Here is an 18,235-nt window from a genome sequence, read left to right on the forward strand (position 1 = left end):
AGAGGAGAAAGGTCCTCTGCTACAGACGGAAGATTTCAAGATTTCTGCCAGAATTTTTTTCCCCTATTCCACCTCCCCATTTCTACTCCCTACAAAGGTAGAGAAACAGTAACCTTGAAGCCATATGTAGCCTTCTAGGTCTTTTGACTGAGTCCAAGTTTTACAGAACAAATCTTTTTGTTAGGGTGATTTATTCTGTGAAGTTTTGATTCAGTCAAAGGGCCACACTTGAGTATCTAAAAGGCCACATGGGGCCTTGAGGTTGCAGGTTCCCCACCCCTATAAGACAATCTTCATATATAATATGCAATAATGGGAGAGGAGCTAGTCCCAAAGAGTTAGGGAGAAAATCTTTAGTCATGACAGAAGTAGTTGAAGAAATACTAGATTTGGGGTGAGGAAAGGCTTAGGTTCAAACCCTGTATCTCATATTTATAATCTGAATGACAATGGCCAGTCACCTGTTATCTCCAAGCCTCAATTTCCTTATCTGTAAAATGAAGATAAAAAATCTTTTAGTGCTTACCTTTCTGAGTTGTCGTGAGGCTCCCATGAGACAATGAATGGAAAGCGCTTTGTAGAGGGCTTTATATAAATGTCAACTATTACTATCTCTGGGTCTACAGAGAACAACTAAATGGAGTGGCAGCTAATTTATAGCCACAAATTTTTTAGTTAAATTTTTATTGGTGCTTTTTCTTTTTCTATCACAGTCATCTCTGGATACACCTGAACTCCCTACGCAGTGAACCTCCCCTTGGGAAAAAGAAAAACAAGCAAAAACAAAATCCTGAGCAAGGGTCTTAGGAGCCCCAACCTGTCAGGGTTACCCTTAGGATTCCAGCACTTAGCCCAGTGCCTAGAACACAGTAGGTGCTTAATAATATTTATTGATTGGTTATATAGTCCTGATCCCTCCGCAGACCCAGCACGCCAGTGTTTGTGGGGTTTGGGAGAGAAAGCCCAGAGGGAGAGTCGTAATTCTGCTGGGGATGAGGCAACATGGACACAGAGGAAGACATGCAAAGGAGGGACACACAGTATTTTGCAATGGAAAGAGTGCTGGGCTCAAGTCTTTTTCCTCATCTGTAAAATGAGAGGTTCAGACCAAATGGCCTCTGAGCTCCCTACTATCTAGAGATCTGCAGGCCTCTAACGTGATGACCTCAAAGGTCCCTTCCACCCCCAGATCCATGGTTCTAATCACAGAATAATTGGGATCATTAAGGATTTCAAGGATCAAGCATGGCTTATGTAAGAGGGGACCCTTGACCTACCCATGCTAAGGATTCTGGGAAGGAGAGGTAAGGAGGCTGTGCAGATCTAGCCTAGAGACATCTCCAGGCTGAGGTGATGCCTCCAAACCTAGACTGATTTCTAGAGAAAGGCAGCCCAGCCAGGAACTGGGACAACAACCCCTCCCCCAACCATTTCCCCAATTCACTCTACTGGACAAAGTAGGAACTCTCTGCTAATTAATTCCTATAATCTGAAAATTCATACCCTAAGGTTTTTCAGTTCCCAAAATAATACCCATTTATAGACAAGAACTGAACCTAGCAAGACCCAGCCGCCCAGGAATGATCCTTCTCCTTCCCCCTCCCTACTCAACTCGTACAAAAATAGTGAGCATCACATTTCTTGGTGACCTGAGGGATGCTGGGAGGTGGGGAAGCAGGGAACAGAGGAGACCTTGGCCTTTCATAGCTATTGTATAGAAGTTAAACAAAGCACAAAGGGTAATGAAGATAAACACTGACAAATCTGAGAGGCTTATTTTTAGTTTGGAAGTAAACAAAAGACCACAGATGCTGTCTGAAGGCACTTAGCATCATGCAGCCTGTCCTTCCATCTGAAGCCTGGTATGGGTGTAAGAGGCACTTGGACCTACTGAGTGACCTCAGACAAGCCACAACCTCTCTAGGCCTCAGTTTCCTCAAATGTAAAATGAAGGTAAGGGGCACTTGGACCTGCTGACCTCTAAGCCCCTTTCAGCTCTGAAACTCTTAACCTCTACATCATCCCAGCAGGGGAGTTCTGACCTCCTGAGGCTGCCCATTCTGTTTTCTGCATGGTTCAGAAGTTCCTCCCTTACCATGACTCTACCTAATCTGCCTCTCCGCTTCTTAAACCCATTGCAGTCTAGTTCTTCCTGAGAGGGACAAAGCAAATCGAAGTCCTCATCCACACGACAGATTTGTAAGACATGGAGGGCATTATCAGCACTTCCCTTCCCACTTCCAGTCTTCTCTCCTGCAGGTTAAATGTCCCTGGTCCCTTCAGTCAGTCCTCATTTGGCACGGCTTCCAGCCCCTTCGTCTTCCTTGGCACCCGCCCCTTGTCTGGCTCCAGCTTGCCGATGTCTTTTCTAAACAGGATCGCCCAGAGCTCAACCCAATTCTGTGGATACAATCCAATCAGGATGGAGGATACAGCAAGATGATGCCTCCATTCCAGGTATGATTCTCCTCTTAATACACCCCAGAAAGCAGTGGTTTGGGGGCACATCACAATACTTCTCCAGAACAAGCCCATGGACTCATAGACAGACCTCTGAGGTCTGGAAGAGATTACCCAGTCCAATGGATCCTCTAAGCATTTATTAAAGTCCTACTGTTTGTCAGGCACTGTGCTAGCTGATGGGGCCACAGAGACTGCAGTGAAACAGGTCCTGCCATCCAGGAGTTCACGGTCTATCAATCTGACAAATAGGTATTAAGCACCTCCTACGTATCAGGCACTTTGCTAAGTGCTGGGGACAGGCCTTGCCCTCAAGGAGCTTACGTTCTGCCAGGACAGACATGTGCACACACCTCTTCTTTGTACAAATGAGGCCTCTAAGGCCAGCTGTGCTGAGACTCTTGTCATCCAGGGTCCTCTCTCCTCAGAGGTCACGGCCACTACCCCACCTTTGGCCATCCCATCGCCAAGAGCCTATGCCAACGGAAGACCCGATGGGAAACCACTCCCTTGTCACAAATGACAAACAAAACAATCAGGAAAAGAAACAGACAGCCCAAAGCAGCTGCTCTCTTAGGCTCTCTCCCCTCTGAAGCTCCTCAAAAGGAGATAGGCAAATCCAGTGGAATTCTGCTGGTGTGGGCAGCGTTGTTTCTGTTTGGCTGTTTCTTTGCCTTTCTGACGGTAGGTGGCAGTAAAGAGTCTTTCTTTCTGCAGCATCGTGCCTTTGCCTGCTGCTAGGACTCCCAGGGCCATTGTTTCCCCACCCGTGTGAAATGACCATGACTAACCAGAGCTGCCTCACCCTCTTCCCTTATGGTTATCATGGTGCTGCCTGTCGTTAATGGAGGCCAAGCTCAGTGCTCGGGATGCAGCTAAGACTATTTCCCAGGATTTGCTTAAGTCCAGCCTAATTGTGAATAAGGACTCAATATAGCCCTTCTCCTTGCTGACCACACCCATCACACGCTGCCTGGCAAAACCAGAATGTGGAGGAAGGTTGAAAAGCACTTTGTATCTCGGTAAAATGTTCGAGACCTTCAGCCTTCCAGACCGTGCCCAGCTCCATTGTGATGTTCTTGAGTCCTGGAGGCAAGGTTTTTGGTTTTGTGTGTTTGGGTTTTGTGGTTGTCGTTATTGCCTGCCTGGTAAACCTAAGGGTTGGAGCTCAGTATTACTATCGGATAAGTGGGCACAGGGGCAGCTGGGTGTCTTGGTCTTCTTATAAAACAAAGAGCAAACTGCAGCAGCATCTCTTATTCAATGGTTGAATTATTATTACTTGAATTACATTTTCTCAGAATGCATCCTCGGGCTCATGGATTTTCAGTCAGAGGACCTAGGTCCAAGTCTTGCCAAGTATAATCTCCATGGTCTTGGGCCAGTCATGCAACTACTGTGGGCTTCAGTTTCTTCACCTGTTAAATAAGGGAATTGGACAAGATGAGTTTTAATGTCTCCAGCTCTAAATCAGGGATCCAAGGAGCCTCCCTCACACTCAGTTTCCTTCCTCATTTGTAAAGTGGGAATAATTGCACCAACTATTCTTTCCATAGGTCTGTTACATGGAAGGAACTTCAGAAACTCTAAAGCCCTCTACCAGTATGATGTATCATCCTCATCATTATCCCAATTGGTCCTGAATCCCATCTAGGTGATCTTCCTTTACCCCATGTAGAGGTGAGACCTCTAACTCAGCATGCTGAAATTCAAAAAAAAATAATAGTAAAAGGTTTTTAGGAAAAGATTTGAGTATGATGTTTTATACTCTCCCTACCATACAACAAACACCTTCCTTCCCCCACTTTCTCCCCCCCAAATAAATTATTTAAAGATCACTGCTTCTGAAAAATCAAGTGTCCTTAATGTGTCTTAGACTTCTTTCTATTTACTTTAGCCCATTAGACTAGGTCACATACCTAGTAAATGAATAACAAGTAAACATTCTAGTAAATGAAGACTAAGTATGTGTTGATTGAGCAATGGTATAATCTATTTGGAGGGACCATGGCATATTTGCAATACTATTTCATTTGTAAATAATATTGACTAAATAGTGGGGAAAACATGTTGGGTTCTATTTCTGAGGCTTTCTTTTTTTTGTATTCTGAGATTTTTGTTTCATTTTGTTTTTTTGGTACTTCACCTATGTTTTAACTCATTGGAACTCCCAACAAGGAAACTCCCCCTACCAATTCATAGGAACTCATCTGGAATTTTTATACTTCTTAGGAGTTGGGGGGGGGGAGGGGAGGGGTGACTAACCCAGAGTCACATTGCCAATATGAGATAGCAGTACCTGGACCCAGGAAGCATAGCCTTCCCACACACACACACTACTCCACAAGGCCTTTCTCTTCTGTCTTAAAGGTGGACCCCATGTCCTTACTAAGCAGAAGAATGTACCAACTTAGACAAGATATAATTATTAATCTAACCATGAGAAAAATTACTCCATACAAACAGAATAATATTTATCGTTCAGTGAAGGTACCCTTGATAGGAAATATAATTAGGGAAGTGAATAGCAGAATGTGTGAGGGAATCATCAAGACAGCCAAGTCTTCAGAATGGGTTATCCTGTCATCATGGAAGTTGGAAAACTCTGAAGCCCAACTTCTCATTGTATGCAAATGAGAAGGTTTTGCCTGGGTTGCCTTGCATGATTTAGTGTGGGAGTAGACAGCAAAAACAACTTGGTTTACTGAATCTGTGAGTTCCTTTGCCCCCTTGAAACTCTGAACATGAAATCCATCACACTGAAAGAGGCCCCACTCTTGACAAGGACCATTACCATTCTGCCCTACAAACTTATTGAAATAACTTATGCCACGATGCTCAGTAGGTTGTACTGCAAATCTCTAAATGATACATATTAAACCAACCCTGGAATGTCTCATTACCATTATGAAATTTTGTGATTTTATATTGGCTATTAGGAAGTATTAGAAGCCTCCAACCAGGCAAAAGTATGTTATAGCTGGAGGGGTCTGCGAGATACTTAGAGTCTTGAAGGGGTTCTTTATGAGACAAGGCCTTCTTGGCTTGACAGCTATAGGGCACACTCTGTGATAGCCTTCCAAAATATTCCAAGCTGCAGATTAGTTGCATTTCATTGCTAAATGCTGGCTTTTCTAATCAACCATGGTTTGAATGCCTGTGGAATTCACCCTGATCCTCTGGTAAATGTTAAGTCTTTGTTGGCAAGGACAACCAAGGGATTGCTCAGAAGTCTGAAGGGCCAAAGAAAATCTCTATAAAACAAAGATAGATTTTCCTCCCTTCTTTAATGCTGAAAAAAAAATGCTGATGCAAATATCCAATGGGCATTAATGCCATTTCCCTAACCTCAAGGGAATGTTCTGTAGAAAAGATACTTTTTCAGCTACTAAACTGTCTTCTTGTCAGTCTTTACAAAGCCATGTTTCCAAGTCTGATGAATGCATTCTTGATGGTTTATATATAACTCCGATTCTTGGAGAGAGGCTTTTGGAGGGCAACAATAACATTGTTGTTTTAAATAATCAAAGGATCTCTTCATGAGAAAGTCACTTGCTAGAGCTTAAATGTCAAAGAGAAAAGTCCCATAAACTGCACTGAAACAACCATTCATCGAGGCTTAAATCTTATAAGATCATCCATCATCCCACTACCATTTGAAGAAGATAGGGAAAGGAAAGTCTCCCCCCACTACCCCTCCCTGAATTCAGGAGTTGATGAAAATTATGGGTCACAGAGGGTTAAGGGTAAGGTTCGAGAAAATACTGGCATGGCAACTCTAGATGATGGATGCTGAGAATCTACAAGGAATGTTGGTTTGTTACTGAAGTCATGTGAAAACTGCTTTCTGCCACCAAAGCCCCTGTTTTCAAAGACTAACTCTCTCAGGGATGTTCTGTAGCTGCAGATCATGGTACATGGAGATCTCAGGAGAATCCCAACTGCACGTGAACCAAGGGCCAATGGAATGCACACGATATGATTGGAAGCAGGTTGCTGCATCTTGCTGTCACTGCTTGTTCAAAAAGCAGCAGAAAAGACATGTATGATCAAGTAGACATAGAGAAGAGGAGAGAAAACCTGACTCTAGGAAGGAAAATCTGGTTTGGGTCCTGCCATTGGCACATACTAGCTGTATAATACTGGAAAAATCACTTCATCTCTCAACAACTTTTTTTGAGATTTTTAGCTGTAGAACAGATCCTGATCCATATGAGTAGAGGAAATTTTCTCCTCAGCTATTCCCTATGTCAATGAAATCACAGGTCGATCAAAAACAAATAAATGGAGAAAGGAATGAACAATCACATAGGCAGAGTGGTCGGTTTATGGATTGTCCTGATATTTTTATCTGTTTCATAGGTCACGATGCCCAAAGAATTCATTACCTAGTGATCCAAATTTTGGAGATGAATTTCTACATCTTTAACTGGACTGCTCTTCACAGAAAGCAAAGGCATTCCATTACCAGAACTTCTACTAGGCTTTCCTATAAGATGCTACCAGAATTATAATTCATTCACCTTTCAAAAATTCTCTTAAAGGAAGACCTCTGTTTTGTTGGATAGGTCTTCCTTCTACAGCAACTTTCTGGAAATACAGGGGCAAAAATCATACAGGACAGGAAAAAATTACTGGGTTGCAATCTACAACAACATAGTAGGTGCTTAACAAATGCTTTTGGATTGTACAAATGCTTTGGAATGCTTTTGAACAAATAAAATCAAGCAAACTTGACTTTTAAAAAAGCAATAAATTAGGGGAAGGAAGAATTCATATAGTAAATACCTCTCAGAAACATTCCTTGTAGATTCTCAGCATCCATCACATGCAGTTGCAGCACCAGTATTTTCTCTAACTTCACTTAACACACTGTGAACCATAATTCCAATTATATGAAATTGAAAAGCTTTTGTACAAATAAAATCAATGCAGCTCAACTTAAAAGAAAAGTAGAAAATGTGGGGAAGAGAGTCTTTATAGTAAATATCTCTCATAAATATCTGGTATGCATGGGGAACTAACACAAATACATAATGCCAATAGTTATCCCTCAATGGACAAATGATCAAAGGATAAAATATATGTTTATTAAAAGAACTACAAATTATTAACAACCATCTGAAATTTTTTTTCCAAATCACAAATTATGCAAATTAAATAACTCTAAGGTTTGATCCCACACTCTGCAAATTAGTCAACATGTAAATAGTTAGCATTGGAAGAGGTAAGGAAGACAGTCATGCTAACATATTACCAAGGGTGCTATGCATTCCTCAAATAACTCTAAGAAAAAACTTGAAAGTATACCCAAAAAAGTGTTTATACAATGAAAATAATAGCCTTCAATAAAACAAAACAAAACAAATTCTCAGCCTGTCACTTGATACTACCTCCCTGTGCTGTTAGAAGAACAGTGCTTTTTAAAGCTCAAAGTGCTAAATAAAGATGAGTTGTTACTGCTTTGGACTAACCTTGACATTCTCAAAGAGGGTAAGGTATAATCACCCCTTTGCCTGCTGCTGCCCGAAGGCTAGGAAGGAAGCCCTCCAGCTACTGAGTGTGCTCATTAGAGGTATTTGTAACTTGATAGATGGCCTCAAAATAACTCAGAGATTATGGCTTTATAAAAGAATTGTGTATCTCAGTATACTCTAATTTTTAGATGGGCTGAAGTAGACATTCCCTTAGTGATAGGATGCTATTGTAATGAAAATAGAATCTATTAAGAACATTTGACCTTGTTCAAAGATTCAAAATGTAGGATTTAAAGAGTTGGAAGGTACCTGATAGGGTATCTGGTCTAAACTCCTAATTTTCTAGATTAGAAAGGTGAAGGCAGGAAAGAATTTGCATATCCAAGGTCAGCCAGGTAGTAGCAAGAAAAGGTAGGGATTCAAACCAGGGACAAGAACCACAAATTCCTCATTCTCATAACTACACCACACTGACCTAACTATTGTCTCCTAGCCTAAAATGACTCCTTCCCCAGACCCCACCCTTCACTAAAAAAAAAAAAAAACCCTTCCCCCATTATCCGACCCCATGGCTCACCTTTTCTCCAGAGTAATAGTTGAATAATCAAGGTATGCAGTGGTGTCAAACTTTATTTTAAAATGTAAAAATCATTCTTAGCTTAAGGGCACTTAAGAAACGGCTACTCTCAGCCTATGACCTTTGTGTCATAGTTTGCTGAGCCTGGTCTAGAGAGCTGATTCAAGCTGGATCCAGTAGACCCAGCCTCAGTGTGATGCCAATAGTTCAAGATATTAATCTTATTGTTGGCCCCTCCCATTCTTAATAAAGTATCTTTTCAAAAGTCTTTTTGGAAGCATGGGCCCCCCCCACACACACACACACTTTGGAAGCAATAGTTGGGGGACATCAGAGACCCCAAGAGCCTTCTCATCCCTACCCTGCTCTGCTCTTCTCATTTGCAGCAATAACCCAAGATTAAGCAAGCCATTCATCTTTCAGGAACAGTGCATACGTTAAAATGCCACAAGGGGGAGAGGAGGGAAGGGGGTGGTGCTAAACAGAGAAACCTCCCCCTTCAATCTTTGCTCCTCAGTATCAATCCACTTTATAGGCAGCTAGGAGGTGCTCTAGGGCATAGAAAGCTGAGCCTGGCCTGGCATCAGGAAGACTCATCTGCCTGAGTTCAAATGTGTCCTCAGACACTTACTGCTGTGTGACCTTGGACAAGTCACCTCACCATGTTTCCCTCAGTTCCTCATCCTGTACAATGATTGGAGGGAACAGGCCAACTACTCCAGTATCTTTTCCAAGAAAACCCCAAAGAGGGTCACAAAGAGTTGGACACAATTGGAAAATGACTAACCAACAACAACAGCCCTACACACACACACAAGCATGCACACACGTACATACACATACACACATGCACACATACATACACATACACATGTATGCACATACATACACATGCACACATACATACAGATGCAAACATACATACACATACACACATATTCTACAAGTCAGATTGATTTGGGCTACAGAACTGTTTTTTCAAAATTCCAATAACCCCCGAGAGAACAGAGAGTCCATCATTCAGGCACGCTGCACTATGGTTAACATTAAATTGACTGCTTTCTTCCTAACGCCATGCTGGGATGTGCCCCATATGAAGAAGGGAGAGGAAAAGCTGAGGGATCATTGTGAAGGGGAAGGGCACAGAGAGAGCAGCCTGGGATGGGTGCTGATAAAAGAACAATGACAAGAACAATAAACACAAGATGTTATTAGTGCTATTACATGATGCTGTTTGTCCTTCATTCTTGAAGAGAACCAGTGACGTCAGGAGGTGATTTCATGACTTGTCAGTACATTGAATTGAAGCTCATTTAAATCTGTGACTGTGCAAAGTCACTAGCCTCACTTTCTCCTCCGGAGCTGTCTGGGTCCAGTGACAAGACACAGGGGAGCATGACTGGTGATGGCCCCAGATGCAGTGGCAGACCTTGGTCTTTTTAAGCTAGGTCTTTCCCGGTTTTCAGCGTATCTGAGAACCCAGACCAACAGAGAAAGGAAGAAGCTGATGTAGCAAAGTGTACTTTCCACATTCCCAGTGATTTTTCACCTTCAGAGCCCAAAGGGGCAGATGCAGGTGGAGAAAATCCCTCCAATCCCCTCCCCACTCCTGCTCCCCTCTCCCCCTACACACACACACCCAAGTCTAGTCTGCAGAAAAGGCAGCAGGGAAAGTCTCAGCCTTCCCCAACCTGCATGGCCTCCACCTCTGCAACCTTATCTTATGCCACTTACACTTACGTAATAAATAATACAGTCCATATAAACACATATGTTCTGCTTCCCTTCTTGAATTCCTGATTTCAATTGACTGGACAACTAGAGGTTCTGAGAAGCTCCGTCTTCTGCACCCTGGAATTTGCACAAACCCTCTCCCTACTTTGGATGCTCTCCCTCTTCATCTCTGTTTCCAAATCTTTTTCTTCCCAGATGCCAAGTCTTCCCACCCAAAGTGTTGCTGCTCACTCACTACTTGATTTTCCTCTAAGTCTATAATCTTTTCTAGAAAAGCCTGGGATCTCTATAAGAGATAACTGGTGACCCAGTGGATGAAGCACTGGACCTGGAGTCAGGAAGGCCTGAGTTCGAACCTGTCTCATACAATTACTAATTTATGACCCTAAGTCATTTAACCTTGATTTACCTCAGCATCCTATACTGTAAAATGGGGATAATTACCTCCCAATGTGTCGAGGACCAAATGAGATGATATTTGTTAAGCACTTAGCACGGTGCCTGGAATACAGTAGGTGCTTTGCCTTTCCCCTCTCCATCATGATGGTCTAGAACGGTGGTGAAAACAGGCCACATGTGAAAACCATAAATTCACATTATCTATGTTGTATTCTATTTTTATTTATTTTTTAAACATTTCCTGATCACAGTTTAATTTAGTTTGGCCCCTATTCAGAACTGCCTAATTGAAACCTTTCGTCTAGAAGATTGTCTGCGATCTGGGAAAATGAGGAAGATCACCTTGGCAGAGCTTTGGGATGGGCTGAGGGGGTGCAGAAGGAAAGTTGGAAAGCATTGTGTGTGTGCATGTGTATAAACATGTGCAATGTTCTGTTTGGTAGTTATTAAATTCATAATTAAAAAATATTACATATAAACTCGTGTGTATATATGCATATATGTGTATGTATAGACATAGGCAAGCTTTCTGGACCAGATATGGCCTCCCTTGTGGCTGTGGTTGATAGAAACCAAGCATTAACTGTGTCTGCTGAGTCCAGATGAACAGATTAAGGAGAGGAAACTAGCCATAAGACCAGCTCTGGAGGGGAAACATTTCTCAGCACAGCAGAATGGCCCATATGCACACGTTTGGCCACTCTTGTTCCAAAGCCACAGACACGATTGATCTGGGTATTGTGTCTTCAGTACTAGAGAGAGTACAGATATGATCACTTTCTCAAGAAGGCATCTAGTCTGCTCTTACCAAAGCTTACCATTAGGGTCTCCCAGCTTCTGATTTTGCCACACAAGGCCAACCTTCACACCTTGGGCTTCACATATTCCCAATATGCCCAGCTGATCACAGTGGGGAAGCATTGCTTTCCCTGGCTCCAGGATCTCTATACATGGACCTAGAACATCTTACATGGGTCTGCCCATTCCAGGGAGTGAAGGGGACAACAGGCACCCCTGACCAGCTTCCCACAGCTCTTTGAAGGAGACCATGCTTTCATGGCTTGACAAGATCATGACAGAAAGAGCCAGACTTGGGCAGCTCTATCATCACAGAGTAGGCCTCTATTTGGAAATATAGATATTTAGGTGAAGCATCATAGCATGAGAACCGCGCTGGTCTATGTGGCATCCAATTCCTGGCCACCCTCAAGGAGCCAGAGCAAAGGTTCCTAACTTGGGGCCCCCAAAGGGGCCTATGGAGAAATTTCAGGGGGTCTGTGGACCTGTACAACAAAAAAAAATTACAGTTTTATTTTCACTACCTCTAATGGAAATTTAGCTTTTCCTGCAGCCATGCAACAAGCCTGGTTCTGAGAAGGGGGTCCGTAAGCTTCGCCATATTGCCAAAGGAGTCCATGATATAGTAATAACAGTTAGCACGTTATATTTATATACATATGTATATATATAAAATCTCATTTGATTCTTACACAAATCTATAAAGCAGATGCTATTATTATCCCCATTTTACAAATGGGGAAACTAAGGCTGAGAGAAGTTAACTCGCCAAAGGCTACACAGCCAAGAAAGCATCTGACACTCCCAAATCCAACTCTCTACTCACCTACTTCACCACTATTTGCCTGAACTCTCCCCAAAACTCATAACAATTCTGAGGGATTGGTGGTATACCCCAATTTAATTGATTTGACATGAGCTGATATGGTTAAAAATGGTTTTCCAACTTTAATCCCACTACTCTTTCTGTGACCTTTTCCCACTCCTCTCTGCTTATTCAAACTGGATAGAAGTGGAGAACCAGGAATGAGACAGTAGAGACTGAAAGCAAACATGGGGGCAGGTCTATGCATACTTATGAACCATCATTCATAGCTGCAAATTGGACTTTGTTTCCAATGTTTGAATAAAGATTTATTACAAATGAATCTATGCCACTTATCTATTGTGGAGTGAATGGCCTTTTGTCTCATTTTGTTAGTTGCCTATATATCCTATTCATCTTTTCAGAGATATTTACTACAAATCAGTACAATTTTTGGAGGTTTCTTTTTATATCTAGAAACTGGCAAAGTTGACATGAGATGGGAAGTCAATATTGGAGGGTTGTCCAAAAACAGGCCCACTCAAACACCATTGGTTGAGTTACACATTGGTCCAATTAATCTGTAAAGAAATTTCAAATTATGCTAAAAATTGTATTAAAATGTCAATATCCTTTAACCGAGAAATCTCATTGCTAGGCACATACTCCAAGGATGCTAATGATAAAAAGAGATATTTATAGCAGCATATTTTGTGGTAGCAAAGCACAGGAATCAAAACAGACGTCCCTCAAATTAGGAAATCCCTAAATAACTTGTACATAAACAATATGGTGCTCTGAGAAATGATGAATATAATGAATACAGAGAAATATAGAAGCTGCGATTAACTGATGCAAAGTGAGGAAAGCAGAACCAGGAAAACAACCTACACAATGACTACAATGATGTAAATGGAAAGAACAATAGCTGTAAAATAATTGCAACAACACCATGCAATTTGGTTCTAAACTGGGTCATTCTAAGTTGAGACCTGAGAAGGCACTTCCCTCTCTTCTTTCAGAGTTGTGCAGCTATGGATAGAGGTGCTGCATACCATCACATTTTTTCTGATGTTAAGGTTTGGTGACTTTACCAGAGTCTTTTTCTCTCTCTCTCTTTTTTTTAATTCTTTCTTATAAGGATGGAGCAGGGGAGGGGAGGGAATACCTTGGGGAATGTAAGTGATGCAAAGAACAAAATGTATCTAAAAATATTTTAAACTAATGGAAATATTCGTTGGTATCATTATTTGGGGGGTGTAGGAAATGAGAACCTCATATTTTCTAATAGTGAAAATACCAGCAAGAGTCAACATGGCCCAGTGGGTAGAGGACCAGCCTTGGAAAGAGGAAAACCTGTTTTCATTCATGTCTTGCCTCAGACACAGTGACCGTCACAACATTTCAGTGGCCCCCATTCCCACCCCACCCCCAAGCTACTCTCGAAGACTACAAGTTGAAAGCTATTTGAGACTCTTCTCCAGGAAGACGAAGTCACAGGTTTAGACCAAAAGACAAAATAAAATTTTAAAGTCTAGCTGTATTCTGAGTTTCCCACAAATTAGAAATCTGAACCACTGCTTCCTCCCCACAACAGACAGATGTGTTGCTGCCACTGTGCTGGTCTATGACTCTTCCTCGCCCACTTCTGACTGGCTAGGGAGCCCACAGAGTCTTTTGTCCTCTGACAGTCCTATAGTTCGGACAACATTTGCTACAGTTTACAACAGGGCAGCCAAGGAGAGGCCGAGGGCCACATCTGATGGATTCCAGCCTAGGAATGCAGAGTTCTCTCTCCCGAGCTATGTGACTGCCTGAACAGGTCCATCCCCCAGGCTTCAGAGTTCACATGTCTAAGCATGTCTGTGGCTCAGGTGGCCCCCCCCTCTTCAACTCAAGGCATCTTTGCCCCTGACTTCCTGCCAGTGGGCAAAGCGAGAACAGGGTGTCAGAAGCCCAGGCTGGTGGGCAGGTTTTTTCAGTCAGCCATCTGCTCCACTTATGTCAGATGAGGTCTCTGAAACCTCAGGCTTTGAATTCTGGCCTCATCCACAGCTTAAATCGACTTATTACCATGCTAATAGTTTAATACAGATATTCAGTTCTCCTACAGATGCTTCTCCTTCACTCAACAATGCCTCAAAATAAATACCTTTAAAGGTGCTTTTAATGAGAAGTACATTTCAATTACACTTTGAGGTTTGTAAAATATTTATCTATATGGACTTCATCTACAATCTCCTGACCATAAGCATTTTCTTTTTCTTTTCCTAAACCAGTCATTTCAGTGTTCGAGGATTCTTAGAGTGAAGGAACTCTCTCCCAATGCAGTTCACCACCTGCTTTGCAACTTTGCAACCTGCTTAGGAGAGTCCCCTGGGACCTGAGGAGTCAAGTGACTGGCCCAGGGTCCAACAGCCTGCTGGCATATAGGAGAAACAGACCTAGTCAAGATCTTCCAATTCTGATGCTGGTTCCCCAGCCACCATGTTTCTCTATATAGGATCATGGGATCATTTAGAATTGTGACTTGATTCAAACACTTCTTTTGTAGATTAGGAAACTGCAGTGACTTGCCCCACTATGTCACACACATAAATAAGTAGAAGTCAGGGTTCAAACCCAAATCCTTAGTACTCTTTTTTGTTCAATTACATGGAAAAACAATTTTTTACATTTAAAAAAATGTTGAATTCCAAATCCTCTCTTTTCTTCCTCTCTCCCATCATTGATATAGAAAGTAATTTTATATAGGTTAGACATGTTCAGTCATGTAAAATATGTTTTCCTATCAGTCATGTTATGAAAGTAAAAACACACGAAAAAAAAGAGAAATTTTAAAAGTTTTTTTTAAGTATGTTTTGATCTGCATTCAGATGCCATCAGTTCTTTCTCTGAGGAGGATAGCATTTTTCACCCTAAGTCCTTCAAAATTATCCTGGATCTTTATATTGTTGAGAGTAGCTAAGTCACTCACAGTTAATCATCATGACAACATTGTTGTTACTATGTACAATGTTCCCCTGGTTATGCTTACTTCACTTTGCATCAGTTCATATAAATATTTCCATGTTTTTTCTGAGTTCATCCTGCTTATCATTCCTTATGGTAAAATAGTATTCCATCATAATATATATTTATATATTTTTTCCTTAAAAAAATCTCTTTGGGACATAGACCTAGTAGTGTATTGTTGGATCAGAGGGTATTCAAAGGGTATGCACAGTTTGTAAGCCCTTTGGTCATAGTTCCAAATTATTCTCCAGAATGGTTGGATCAGTTCACAACTCCATCAACAATGCATTAGTGTCCCAATTTCCCACATCCCTTCCAACATTTGTCATTTGCTTTCTGTCATATTAGCCAATATGATAGATTTGTGAGGTGGTACCTCAGAGTTGTTTCAATTTGCATTTTTCTGATCAATAGGGATTTAGAGCATTTTTTTCATATGAATATAATTAGCTTTGATATCTTCATCTGAAAACTGCCCATTCATATCCTTTGACCATTTATCCATTTTATTTTTATAAATTTGGCTCAGTTCTCTATACATTTGGGAAATGAGGTCTTATCAGAGATACTTGTAAAAAAATCTCCCAGTTTTCTGCTTTCCTTCTAATCTTGGTTGCATTGGTTTTGTTTGTGTAAACCTTTTTAATTTAATGTAATCAAGATTACTCGTTTTATATCCTGTTATGCTCCATGATTGTAGATGAAGTCCATATAGCATATATTTGGTCCTAAATTCTTCCCTTATCCATAGATCTGACGGGTAAACTATTCCATACTCCCCTAATTTGTTTATGGTATCACCCTTCATGTCTAAATCATGTAACCTACTTTGTTAAAGCCTTCATTTTATGACTGAGTTCATACCATTCATGTTCACACTTATGATTATTAACTATGCATTTCCCTCCATCCTACTTTCCCCCCCTCCATTTATCCTTTTATCTCTCTTCTTTCATCCTGTCCCTCCTCAAAAGGGTTTTGCTCCCGACTTCTACCTTCCCCAATCTGTTACCCCTTCTATCATCCTCCCTATCCTTTTATTCCCACTCCCCTTCTGCTTCCCTGTAGGGTAAGATAGATTTCTTTTATTATTATTATTATTAATTAACTAATTTATTTATTTACTTTTAGTTTACAGCATTCAATTCCATAAGCTTTTGAGTACCAAATTTTTTTCCTCTCCCTCTCCTCCCCCCTCCCCCTCCCATGGCAGCATGCAATCCGATATAGGTTCTACTAATACCTTCGCCTTAAACATTAGTCAAGTTGTAAAGAAGAATTATAACCAATGGAATGAACATCGGGAAAGACGGGACAAAACAAACAAAAAAGAGAAAGCAAGTAGCTTGCTTCAATCTACATTCAGATTCCATAAATCTTTCTCTGGGTGTGGATAGCCTTTTCCATCATCAGTCTTTTGGAGTTGTCTTAGAACCTTGCATTGCTGAGAGGAGCCCAGTCTATCAAAGTTAGTCATCACAGATACGATGTGTCTGTAATTGTATGCAATGTTCTCCTGGTTCTGCTCTCCTCACTCAGCACCAGTTTATATAAGACTCTCCAGATTATTATAAAGTCTGTCTGTTCCTCATTTCTTATAGCACAGTAGTATTCCATTACATTTATATACCCCAACTTGTTTAGCCATTCCCCAATTGATGGGCATTGCCTTGATTTCCAATTCTTTGCCACCACAAAAAAAAAGCTGCTATGAATATTTTTGTATATACGAGTTCTTTTCCCATTTGTATGATCTCTTTGGGATACAGCCTTAGAAGTGGTATTGCTGGGTCAAAGGGTAAGATAGATTTCTACACCCAACTGAGTGTGTATGTTATTCCCTTTTTGAGCCAGTTCTGATGTTCAAGCCTTGCCTCCCACCTCCATCTTTCCTTACACTTTAAAAGATCTTTAGTGCCTCTTCTATGTGAGATAATTTACAACCATTTCATCTCCCCCTTTCCCCTTCTTCTGGTACATCCCTCTTTCTCGCCCTTAATTATAAAATGACAATACTTCCTATGAGACCTACATGACAAGGCTCTAGTGAAATCCTGAATGTCTCTTTGCAAACCTTAATTCAACATATAACTCTCAATTCTGTCCATTACTGGTCCTCAGCAGCCCTACTTGGAATACATTCATGGCTTGGGGATAAAGCACAAAGCCCAGCAGTACCCTAGTGCCTGACACATAGTAGGTACATGTTGCTAAATGCTTGTTGATTGATTCATTGATATGATCATCATTCCCTCACTGTCAGGATTCCTGCAGTCCCTGGGGCTCCTGGGACCACTTTGTGAAAGCCAAAGAAGGATTCTGAGTGAATTTCAACTAGGAATGTGTTCAGAGGCAATACAGTTATTTGGTTACTGGGTCTAAAATGATTTCATGGTCTGCTGGCTTCTGCGGCAGCAGACAGGCAGTCTTAGGAAAAGGACAGAAAACATCTGTTGTGGTGCTGGCCACCAGCCATTAGAATGGAGCATCTTGGCCACCTTTTTTCCAAAACTGGTCATTTAACTTGATGAACATTACCAAATCTGTTGCAAGTGTAAAGCATAGTCATACGTATGCCCAGGAACATGAGCATCTTCCTTTAAGGAAAAGCTAGTAATAGCACTTGATAGTCATGATAGTCATAAAGTGCCATTTTAAAGCAGCCGTTTAAGGTATGCAAAAGGCTTTCCTTATAACCTTCCTGTGAGGTAGATAGTGCACAATACAAACCAGTCTGTCTACCACCTCTGTGCCCCCAGGTCTGGTATGAACTCTCTCCTCACCTCTACTCCTTAGAATCCTTGCCTTCCCTCAAAGCAATTCTCCGTGGCACCTCCTACAGGAGGTCTTCCCTGATCCCCACCCTCACTAGCCCTGAATAGTTGCTGCTTTTTTCCTCCTGAATTACTTTCTATTATCTTTGTTTATATTTTGCAGTTATATGTCTATCTGTATATGCTATCCTTACAC

General features: G+C 41.4%; 1 long non-coding RNA gene across 2 annotated transcripts in view; it reads right to left on the reverse strand.

Annotated features, from left to right (window-relative positions):
* Nucleotides 1–3,714: 3,714 nt before the first annotated feature.
* LOC138161712 (uncharacterized) overlaps nucleotides 3,715–18,235 on the reverse strand; it is a 30,413-nt gene continuing 15,892 nt past the window's right edge. For both annotated transcript variants that reach the window (XR_011168446.1, XR_011168445.1), the window contains one exon: nucleotides 3,715–3,878. This is a non-coding gene — a long non-coding RNA (uncharacterized lncRNA). The remainder of the gene's footprint in view (nucleotides 3,879–18,235) is intronic.

Source organism: Petaurus breviceps, unplaced genomic scaffold (genome assembly GCF_028583685.1).
Source record: "Petaurus breviceps papuanus isolate PSGF00001 unplaced genomic scaffold, PetGlider_PUasm1.0 185, whole genome shotgun sequence".
Classification (NCBI taxonomy): Eukaryota; Metazoa; Chordata; class Mammalia; order Diprotodontia; family Petauridae; genus Petaurus; species Petaurus breviceps.